At 35.3% G+C, this 11,376-nt stretch overlaps 1 protein-coding gene across 4 annotated transcripts in view; it reads right to left on the bottom strand.

Moving 5' to 3' along the window:
- Nucleotides 1–1,333: 1,333 nt before the first annotated feature.
- Nucleotides 1,334–11,376, bottom strand: part of LOC141419719 (eukaryotic translation initiation factor 2 subunit 3-like) — a 57,530-nt gene continuing 47,487 nt past the window's right edge. For all 4 annotated transcript variants that reach the window (XM_074063192.1, XM_074063193.1, XM_074063191.1 and 1 more), the window contains one exon: nt 1,334–10,930. The gene's annotated coding sequence lies outside the window, so the exon portion shown is untranslated. The remainder of the gene's footprint in view (nt 10,931–11,376) is intronic.

Raw genomic sequence — 11,376 nt, 5'->3', positions numbered from 1 at the left:
AAAAGAATTGGAGGTGTGGCTCGTACAAAAGAGTGCCTGTTTTGCTAGTGTGAAACCCTGAGTTCAAACCCTGGTCCTACCAAACAAACAAGTAAACAAAAAAGGAAATGCAATTAATGTAATTTAGGTTTTTCTTCTTTTTAAATGTTTATGTTTTTTGGGTGGAGATTTGGCTCAAACAAACCTTTTGCAAGTGTAAAGCCCTGAGTTTAAACCCCAGTCCCACTAAAAAAAAAATAATAATAATTAAATATTTATATTTTTCATTTTTAGGCTGTTCACTGCTACGAATCTTTAATAGTAAAAGCTGAAGGAAAAGTGGAATCTGATTTCTTTTGTCAATTAGGTCACTTCAACCTCTTATTGGAAGATTATTCAAAAGGTAACGGGTTTTGCTTTTTAAATTTCTGCTTGACTTACACATTATGTAATTCTGATGTTTTTTGTTTTTTTGTCACCTCACTTGCTACTATTTTTTTATATTCTTTCTAGAACCTCATAAACTTAGTAAGCAATGAGAAAGAAGGTACAGTAAATGGAAATGAAAAAATGTAACTATAAACATTCAGTGAATTTGATGATGCAATAAAACAACATCCTGCTTACTGAAAATTCAGTCCCTGGTCTGGATGCCAATTTACAAATAGTAAGGGCAGAATTTCAGAGAAAAAGAAATGAAGGTTTATTAATTTTCCAGGCAAATAAATGAGGACAGTGGATTAGTGTGCTAAATCTGAAGGGAGAGGTGGTTTATAGTAAATCCCAGGAGTTTGGTGCTTCATAGTGTGATTATTTCCCCTCTTGTTAGCACTTGTCTCAGAAACTTCATGTCCTGTTGACATACAGTTTTTTGTAGTCAGACACATGGTGGTTCAGCAGGTGGCTAAAATAGTGTTAATCTTGAATTCCCTAGCATTGGAGAAGAAAGAGAAGAAATAAAGAAAACTGAAACTTGAGCCATTGAGTAAAGCAAGTTGGCTAGAGAGATGATTTAGTTATTAGGCAAAAAATTTATAGCTGTAAGCACCTTGTAGGTATCTTTTCTTCTTATTGTATATGTGTATTGCTATTTTTGTTTGCCCTGTAAAACATCCATGTTCCCTTAAATCTTACCATAGTAAAAAGAGCGCATGTTTGGTATTTTGTCTGTGTATTCAATTATGAGTGTCTTGGGAAAAAAGAAGTACCATTTTTCATTTTTGTTATTGATTTCCTTTTTTTTTTTTTGGTAATACTAGGATTTGAAGTCATATATACAAATGTGAATATCTTGGGAAAGAGAAATACTGTTTTTTGTATTTGTTCTCGATTTTCTTTTCTTTTTTGGCTGCACTGGGAATTTGGGGTTTGATCTTAGGGCTTCATGCTTGCTAGGCAAGCACTGTTACCACTTGAGAAATTCACCTGATCTTTGTCTCCTGACTAGCTAGGATTATAAGTGTGAGCTATCTGTGCCTAGTAAGATCTGTGAGTTTTATGGTACCAATCTGTTTCCTAAGGCTGTTATATGTTCAGCATATTAAAATCGCATCAGACATCTTCTCCCTATACTGATTTTTCTACAGTAAAGAAAAAACTATGAGCAAGAACATTTTATAACTTTTTGATGGGTGTAAATATCTTGGAGGAGATGTTATGGTTTCTAGCAAATGTGGCTACTGAGAACAATTGACTTAATTATGTTTGGATGACTGTTGGGGACTGGGAATGAAGCTCACTGATATGAAGCTTGCCTAGCATGTCAGAGAACCTGGGTTCCATCCTCAGTGCTAAACCCTCCAATATAAGATCTCCATTTTAGTTCAAACATGTGCCTATAAATGAAAGCTAAAAAAATTTTTTTAAAAACATAGTGCTCTTGGCCATCAAAGTTCAATGATAATGAGTTGAGATGGCCAGTGGCTCACACCTACAATCACAGTTACTTGGGAGGCTGAGATTGGAAGGATTAAGGCCAGCCTGGGCAAATAGTTTAAGAAACCCCATCTCCAAAATAACCAGAGCAAAATGTATTGAAGGTCTGACTCAAGCCTTAAGAGTACTTACTTTGTGAGCACCTGCTTTGTGAGCACCTGCTCTGCAGTTCAAACCGCGGTACCACAAACAAACAAAAACTTCAGTGATAATGAATCAACAATATATTTGAAATAATGTGCCTTTAATCACAAACACATTAAACAAAGTTACATATTATTCAGTTAATGAAAAAGTCGTGATCAGAGGCTAATAGAGAGTTAATCCTGTATTTCTGTTTAGGAGAAATGGTTCAGTATTTGCTAAGTATAATTGGGAGTTCTAGGCCAGAGACCCTACTCTCTGAGGTTCCACATATCAAGTCCGGCCACTTAGGAGTAATGGTGAAGGGCAGAGAAAAACGATTTAATGCAGCACTGGCACACTGTGGGAAGAGGCAAAGTGAGCATTTCAGCCCATCTGTGGAACATAGACATGAGCTTTTGTTTAAATAGAGGAAATACTTGGGTAGGAGGCAAAAGATACAGATAATTAAAGAATCCCAGGTAAAATGTGGCCTGGTTGATCATTATCAATGGATTGGGATTGAGAAGTTGTTTTATAGCCATCATGAAGATAATGAAGATAGTAAAGACATTAACCGTCAGCACTTTCCTTCCCGGCTTCCAGGGGAGAGGAAGACTCTGAGTAAAGGAGACAGATGCAAAATAGAGGCAGAGATGCAAAGCTTTTACTGTGTTTTTAGTTTTTAGTTGCTGTTTGGACACTTGCAAGCCAATGTGAAGAGTCAATACTTTTTGGTAATAACAGCTAAGTCACTGTTAGAAAAGTATAGGTAAAGAGTGATGTAGGTGAAAAATGGTAGAGTATGTGGATTTGTGCTATAATATTTTGTAGTGTTGATAGTACTATTGCCCAATCAAATTTTCCCTTTAAAAAGATTACAAAACATTTAAAATTTAAAATTTGGAGTATACTTGGTCTACCATATATTTCTAGTCCAATGGCATGTGTTAGTCTTCCCATGTAAAAAGTGTTTCTGCATTTATAATTTAAAACTTTAGAATTCCTCTATAATGTTCTGTTACTTATGGAAAATATTTCCTTATTGGGCATTTTGGTTCTTTCTTTTTTTTTGTAGGTGTGCTATTAATACAATCATAATGAAACACAAATTATTTTCATATTTTTGGAGGCAAAGTTATAAGAATACACACAACACATATATATTCAAATGCACTTTTTTTTTTTTGGTGGGTCTGGGATTTGAAATAGAGCCTCGTACTTGCAAAGCAGGCACTCTACCATTTGAACCACATCTCCAGTGCATTTTACTTTGATCATTGTGGAGATGGGAACCTTGAAAACTTTTTGCCTGGGCTGGTCTTGAACCACAATCCTTCCATTTCAGGTTTTCTCATGCTTAGGATTACAGATGTGAGCCACTAAGTGCCCAGCAATTTTCAAAGTTATTTATGTCTGCCCTTTTTCCCTTTCTCCTTCAGAGAGGTTGTTTCATAAATTCTATATAATGAAATTCTTTTGCGTTCTGCAAATTCTCTGACTACTTAAATGATTTTTTGAAAAACAAATGAATTAGTTTACATTAACTTTTCTCTTTGGGACAAAGTTCTGTGTGTTTGACAAATGGTAGTTAGGTATTAAAGTATCATTATGTATTATAATACATATTATACTGTCATATAGAATAATTTTACCACTCTAACAATCTCTGTACTAGTACCATAATTGAGTACGGTAACTTCACAGTACATTTTGAATTCATTCAGCCATTTTCTCTTCATTCAAGCCTTGGCAAAATGGATTTGTTTTTTTCTGTAGAATATCATATAGATGGAATCTCATAATATATATGAGAAATATAGTGGAATCTTATAGTAATATATACATATAAATATGTATCCTTTTTAGGCATGTTTGTTTTACTAGCAATCCTTTGTATGATTTGATAACTTATTCCCTTTAACTGAGGAATTATTTCATTGTGTGGATGTAACATTGTGTTTGTTGTTTATCATTTAAAATAAATACCAGTTAAATGTTTGGTATTAATTTTAAGACCCAATCATATCCTTTAGTACCATATGGTGTTAGAAGTAATAAGGCATTTGAATATAAAATCCTTCCTAAAATATAAGTATTATGAAGATGCCTACAAGACACCAATAATATATTTGCAGGCTTAGTGGAGAAAGTAGCATTCAGTTTATGTATCATGAAAGGATATAAGGAAATGGTGTTCCACATTGGGCCTTAAAGGATAAATAGGATTTTGATAACAAAAATGTGAAAATGAATGCTTTTAGACCTAGTGAAAAACTATTGAATTTTTTTGTGGGGATTTGAGTTGTATTTTAGCCATATTTCGGAGAGCTATGCTAGGTAATAGTGTGTGGATTAAATCTAGTAGATAATGATAAACTTTGCAAGTAATAGTTTAAGTGAAGAATAATGATGAATTTCAACTAATGAGGCAGCAGAAATCCAAGGGAATGGGGTATGTGTGAGGAGTGTTATGAACAATTTATCTGATATGTTACTGTGATGAAGTTGAGGAATCTGGGATGACTATGGGTAGATAGAGTCATTTTAGGAACAGTGAGTCCAAAGGCAATTTTTTGCTGGATGGAAGAAGGAATACATTAAATGTTTCACTCTCTATATTCAGACTAAATGACTATTTGTTTCAATGTAATTCTAGCTACTTGGGAGTCTGAGATTGGGAGGATCATGGTTTAAGGCTAGCCCTGGCAAATAGTTTTTGAAACCCCATCTCCAAAATAACTAGAGCAAAATGGATTGAAGGCAGGTTCAAGCAGTAGAGTGGCTGCTTTGCAAGCTTGAAGCCCTGAGTTCAAACCCCAGTCTCACTAAAAAATAAAAACAACAAAAAATTAACAATGGTACCATTGTTTGAGGCTTCATATTCTTTTTGTATCTACCAAATCTACATTCTTTTTTTTTTTTTTTTTTGTGGTAGTGGGGCTTGAACTCAAGGGCTTCACCTTGAGCTATTCCACTGGCCTATTTTTGTGACATAGGGTTTTTTGAGATAGGGTCTCGTGAACTATTTGCCTAGGCTGGCCTGGAACTATTATATTATATTATATTATATTATATTACTATTATTATATTATATTATATTACTATCAGTTTATAATTTCATTATTCATATATTGTATCATCTGGGTAATCTTTATAATATTCTTTTTTTAAAAACTCATTTATTCATATCTGACCCATTGTTTGGGTCATTTCTCCCCCTGCCCCCTACCTCCTCCCTCTCCCCTCCACCTCACTCGCTTACAGGCAGAACCTGTTCTGCGCTTTTCTCCAATTCTCTTGAAGAGTAGACATAAGCAATAATAAGAAAGACATAGCATTTTTGCTAGCTGAGATAAGGATAAGTATATAGAGAGATTCCTAGCATTGCTTCCGTGCACAAGTGTTTTACAGCCCAAATTGATTCATCTCTACCTGACCTATTCACTACTTCCTGATCATCTTCCCATATTCACTTCTGTCGTTTTAAGGTTACTATATTAGCTCCTCTGCCGTGGGGATATCAAACAACTTGAAGTTTTGGGTTTCCTACCTATCCCCATACCTCCCGTATGTGCTCTCTCATTGTCATGTGACCCTAGTCCACCAACATTGCTGTATTTGTCCTAGATCTAAAGTCCACATATGAGGGAGAACATACGATTTTTGGTGTTCTGAGCCTGGCTAACCTCACTCAGGATGACGTTCTCCAGTTCTATCCATTTACTTGAGAATGATAAGATTTCATTCTTCTTCATGGCTGAGTAAAACTCCATTGTGTATAAATACCACATTTTCTTTTTTTTTTTTTTTCATTTTTCTTTTATTATTCATATGTGCATACAAGGCTTGGTTCATTTCTCCCCCCTGCCCCCACCCCCTCCCTTACCACCCACTAAATACCACATTTTCTTAATCCATTTGTCAGTAGTAGGACATCTTGGCTGTTTCCATAACTTGGCTATTCTGAATAGTGTTGCGATAAACATGGGTGTGCAGGTGCCTTTGGAGTAACTTGTGTTGAATTCCTTTGGGAATATCCCCAGGAGTGGGATTGCTAGATCATATGGCAGGTCTATGTTTTAGATTTTTAAGAATCCTCCAAATTTTTTTCCAGAGTAGTTACACTAGCTTGTATCCCACCAGCAATGAATGAGAGTTTCTTTTTCTCCACATCCTTGCCAACAACTGTTGGTGGTGTTTTTGATGATGGCTATTCTAACAGGGGTGAAATGACATCTTAGTGTGGTTTTGATTTGCATTTCCTTTATGGCCAGAGATGGTGAACATTTTTTCATGTGTTTTTTTAGCTATTTGAATTTCTTCTTTTGAGAAATTCTGTTCAGTTTAGTTGCCTATTTCTTTATTGGTTCATTGCTTTTGGGAATGTTTAGTTTTTTGAACTCCCTGTATATTCTGGTTATCAGTCCTTTGTCTGATGTGTAGCTGGCAAATATTGTCTCCCACTCTGTGAGTGGTCTCTTCAGTTTAGAGACCATTTCTTTTGTTGTGCAGAAGCTTTTAATTTTATGAAGTCCCATTTGTTCATCCTTTCTCTTAGTTGCTGAGCTGCTGGGGTTCTATTGAGGAAGTCCTTGCCTATACCTATTGCTTCCAGAATATTCCTTTCTCTCTCCTGTACTAACTTCAGAGTTTCGGGTCTGATATTAAGGTCCTTGATCCATCTTTAGTTGATACTAGTACAGGGTGATAAACGTGTCTAGTTTCAGCTTTTTGCAGGCAGATAACCACTTTTCCCAGCAACATTTGTTGAAAAGGCTGTCTTTTCACCATTGTATGTTTTTGGCACCTTTGTGAAAAAATAAGGTGGGCACACCTGTGTGGATTCATATCTGGGTCCTCTATTCTGTTCCACTGGTCTTCATGTCTGTTTTTGTGCCAGTGCCATGCTATTTTTATTGCTATTGCTTTGTAATATAGTTTGAAATCAGGTATTGTGATACCTTCAGCATTGCTCTTTTTGCTGAGTATTGCCTTGACTATTTGCAGGGTCTTGTGTTACCAAATAAACTTTAGGGTAGATTTTTCAATCTCTGTGATGAGTGTCACTGGGATTTTGATGGGAATTGTATTGATCATGTAGATTGCTTTTGGTAGTATAGCCATTTTTACTATGTTGATTCTACCAATCCATGAGCATGGGATATCTCTTCACTTTCTGTGTAGTCTTCCTTGATCTCTTTCTTCAAAGGTTTGTAGTTTTTATGGAGGTCATTCACATCCTTTGTTAAGCTTACTCCTAGGTATTTGATAGATTTTTTTTTTGAGGTTTTTGTAAATAGATTTGTTTCCATATATTCTTTCTCAGTTTGTTTGTTTTTGGTGTGTAGAAAAGCTAATGATTTTTGTAAGTTGATTTTGTATCCTGCCACGTTGCTGTAGCTGTTTGCTGTAGGAGTTTTTGGGTAGAGTTTTTTGGGTCTTTAAGATCTAGAATCATGTCATCTGCAGATAGGTTTGTTTTGACAGTTTCTGTACCTGTTTGTATTCCTTTTATTTCTTCTTCTTGCCTAATTGCTCTGGCTAGGAATTCCAGTACTATGTTGAATAGGAGTGGAGATAGTGGGCATCCTTGTCTAGTTCCTGATTTTAGAGGGAATGGTTTCAGTTTTTCTCCATTAAGAATAATGCTGGCTGTAGGTTTGTCATATATAGCTTTTATAATGTTGAGGTACTTTCCTTCTATTCTTAGTTTTCTTAGAGCTTTTATCATGAAATGGTGTTGGATCTTATCAAACGCTTTTTCTGCATCTATTGAGATGATCAAGTAGTTTTTGTCTTTGCTTCTATTGATGTGCTGTTTAACACTTATAAATTTGCGTATATTGAACCACCCCTGAATTCCTGGGATGAAGCCAACTTGGTCATGGTGAATGATCTTTCTTTTATGTTGTTGGATTCGGTTTCCCATTATTTTACTGAGGATTTTCTCATTGATGTTCGTTTAGGAGATTGGCCTATAGCTCTCCTTTTTGAAGGTGTCTTTGCCTGGTTTTGGGATGATTGTAATACTGGCTTCATAAAATGAGTTAGGCAGTGTGCCTTCCTTTTCTATTTCATGGAAAAGTTTAAGGAGACTTGGTATTAGTTCTTGTTTAATGGTCTGATAGAATTCAGCAGAGAATCCTTTAGGTCCTGGACTTTTCTTTTTTGGGAGACTCTTTATTGCTGCTTCAATTTCATTTTGTGTTATAGATCAGGTGATTAATACCCTCTTGGTTCAGTTTTGGATGGTCATAAGTATGTAGAAATTTGTCCATTTCTTCAAGATTTTCAAATTTATTAGAATACAGTTTGTCAAAGTAGTCTCTGATGATTTCCTGGATTTTGTGGTATTTGTTGTTATCTGCTCTTTTGCATTTCTGATTTTACTGATTTGGGTTTTTTTTTCCTCCTCATTTTAGTCAGGTTTGCCAGGGGTCTGTCAATATTGTTTATATATTCAAAGAACTAGCTTTTTGTTTCTGTGATTCTTTGTATTTTTTTTGTTGTTGTTGTGGTTATTGTTGTTTCTATTTCAACAATAAAAATAAGAAATATTTTCTGTCCTGTTTGTTTTGGGACTTGTTTATTCTTGTTTTTCTAGGCGTTTGAGATGTAGCATTAGGTCATTGATTTGAGATCTTCCTGTCCTTTTAATATATGCACTCATGGCTATAAACTTTCCTCTCAGGACTGCCTTTGCTGTGTCCCATAGGTTCTGGTAGGTCATGTTTTCATTTTCATTAACTTCCAGGAACCTTTTAATTTCCTCTTTTATTTCATCAATGACCCACTGATCATTGAGCAATGTGTTGTTCAGCTTCCAATTGTTTGCATATTTTCTGCTGTTATTTTTGTTGTTGGGTTCTAGTTTAATGCGTTGTGATCAGATAGAATGCACAGAATTATTTTTATTTTCTTATATTTACTGAGGCTTGCTTTGTGCCCAAAGATATGATCAATTTTGGATCATATCCAAGAAGGTTCCATGGGCTGCTGAGAAGAATGTATATTGTGTGGAAGTTGGATGAAATATTCTGTAGACATCAGCAGGTCTGTTTGATCTACTGTGTGAGACATCAGCAGGTCTGTTTGATCTACTGTGTGATTTAGTTCTAGAGTTTCTTTATTGATTTTTTGTTTGGATGACCTATCTGTTGGTGATAGGGGATATTAATGTTTCACACTATCACTCTGTTGGAGTCTGTATATGATTTTAGGTCCTTTAGAGTATGGTCGATGAAATTGGGTGCACTGATGTAGATTGAAGTGGGCAGAGAAAACATATGACTCTTGGACACCCAAACCCTAGGCAGGAAAGAAGCTGGTAATATTATTCAGCTGCCAATGTCTGATGAATAAAAGTAAAGGAGATTCAGAGGGTGAAGTCACAGGGAACAAAGAACTATTCTAAGGTCTTGAAACATAATGGAATTTTTGTCAAGCTGGATTTTAATATTTCTTTAAAGTAGTAACCAATTTTACCTTCTATTTAACTGTGACAGAATGTCCTCAACTATCCTAAAACTTGCTTCTTGAGGCTATGTATCAATAGATAAAAAGAAACTGTGTCCCAGAAGTTGTACTTAATACCCACAAAATCATAAGCACATGATTTAAGATGCTATTTGAGATTTCTGCACTGCTGAATTTCAGATGAGATTTCTGGACTTGGAACATTGGGAAAGGGAGACTATAGTCTACTTTTGAGAGGGCCACAAATGTTTGAGGACCAGAATGAAGACATAATGATTCCCCCAAAATGACCATACTCCAAATCATTAAAATACAGCAAAGCAAATTCTGCAAATGTAATTAAGAGTATGAACTTAAGCATAAGGTTGGGAAATTATGCTGAATTACTTAAGTGGGGATAATCATGAGTTCTTAGGAGTATTTTTCTGACGTGAGTAAGATCTGTTTTGGCAGTACTGATGAGTCAAGTCAGTGCCTACATAGTGCTTGTGGGCATGTACTCAATCATTTGACTCATTACCTTAATAAAAAAAGATCTGATGGAAAGGAAGGTGAGGAGGATTCAGAGCATGAGGGAAACTGCACAACTCACTGTTACAAAGGATGAGAAACAAAGTGGGCAACAAAACAAGCAACAAAATCCTACTTTATGGGGGAGAACTGGAAATGAAGAATGGTAGAGCGGGTGAATTCAAGTATGATATATTTGGTATATTGTAAGAACCTTTGTAAATGGCACAATGTATCTGCACCGAGGACAACAATAAAAAAATGTTTAAAAAAAAATCCTGGCTGATAAACTGAAGGGAAACAAGAACTTAAATCTCATAACCATAAAGAATTAAATTTAGGGAAAAGTATGAATATTGTTAGAAGTGTTTTCTTTCCTTTTCCCTGAAGATTTATAGGAAGTTAACACAGAAATCTTCATTTTGACCCTGTGAAACTCCACAGAGAATCTACCTGAGCCGTAGTATTTGTCCTTCTGATTTATAGAATTCTGAGATAAATTTACCTTTTAGGTCACTGGATTGTAGAAATACACAACTGGGGCAAAATTTTAAAAAGTGAAACAAAAGAAAACTAATAAAATTACAAAATATTTTTCAGAGTGAGAACAGGACATTAATGTATGACTGGGAAAATAAGAAACAAGTTAACAGTAAGAGTTTAAAAGCTGACAGTGTAACAGGAGTGAGTTGGCTATGAGATTTTTGGCAAGGAATCTAAGTATGAATAAATACCAGATCTGATAATTCATCCTTTGGATAAACAACTCCAACTCTGGTAGGTCAGAAGTAGAACAACCAAAGAAACAGTTATACCTATTCCATCAAAAAACGTGTTTGGTTCTTGTGGTTGTAATTCAAATTCATCTTCTTCCATGGCCTTTAATGTTCATTAATCACAGCTCCTAAACCAGGAAATAAAGTATACCAAACATTCATTTTTTAATATCACATTTTAAAGTGTGTTTACTAACATTTCAGAAATGCCAAATTATTTATCAAAAACCTGTCAATGAGAAATAAGGAACTGACTCTAGTAATATATGGGCAAGTACCACCAAAAATGGTCAGCTAAATGAAAGAAGGTAACCATGCTTTGGTTTTATTTGTTTTATTTTTCTGAGAGTAAATGCTTTAGGTTTTCTTTTCTTTTCCTTTTTTTTTGGTGGGATTGGGGTCTGGTCTGAACTCTGGACTTCACAATTACAACAGCTGAGCCACACCTCTACTCCATTTTGTCCTGGTGATTTTAGACATGCGGTCTCAGGAAGTATTTGCCAGGACTGGCCTCAAACCTTGATCTTTCTGATCTCAGCCTTCCCAAGTACTTAAGAGTTACAGACATGAATCA

The sequence above is a fragment of the Castor canadensis genome, chromosome X (assembly GCF_047511655.1).
Source record: "Castor canadensis chromosome X, mCasCan1.hap1v2, whole genome shotgun sequence".
NCBI classification, from domain to species: domain Eukaryota; kingdom Metazoa; phylum Chordata; class Mammalia; order Rodentia; family Castoridae; genus Castor; species Castor canadensis.
This window is presented reverse-complemented; position numbering and strand designations above follow the sequence as displayed.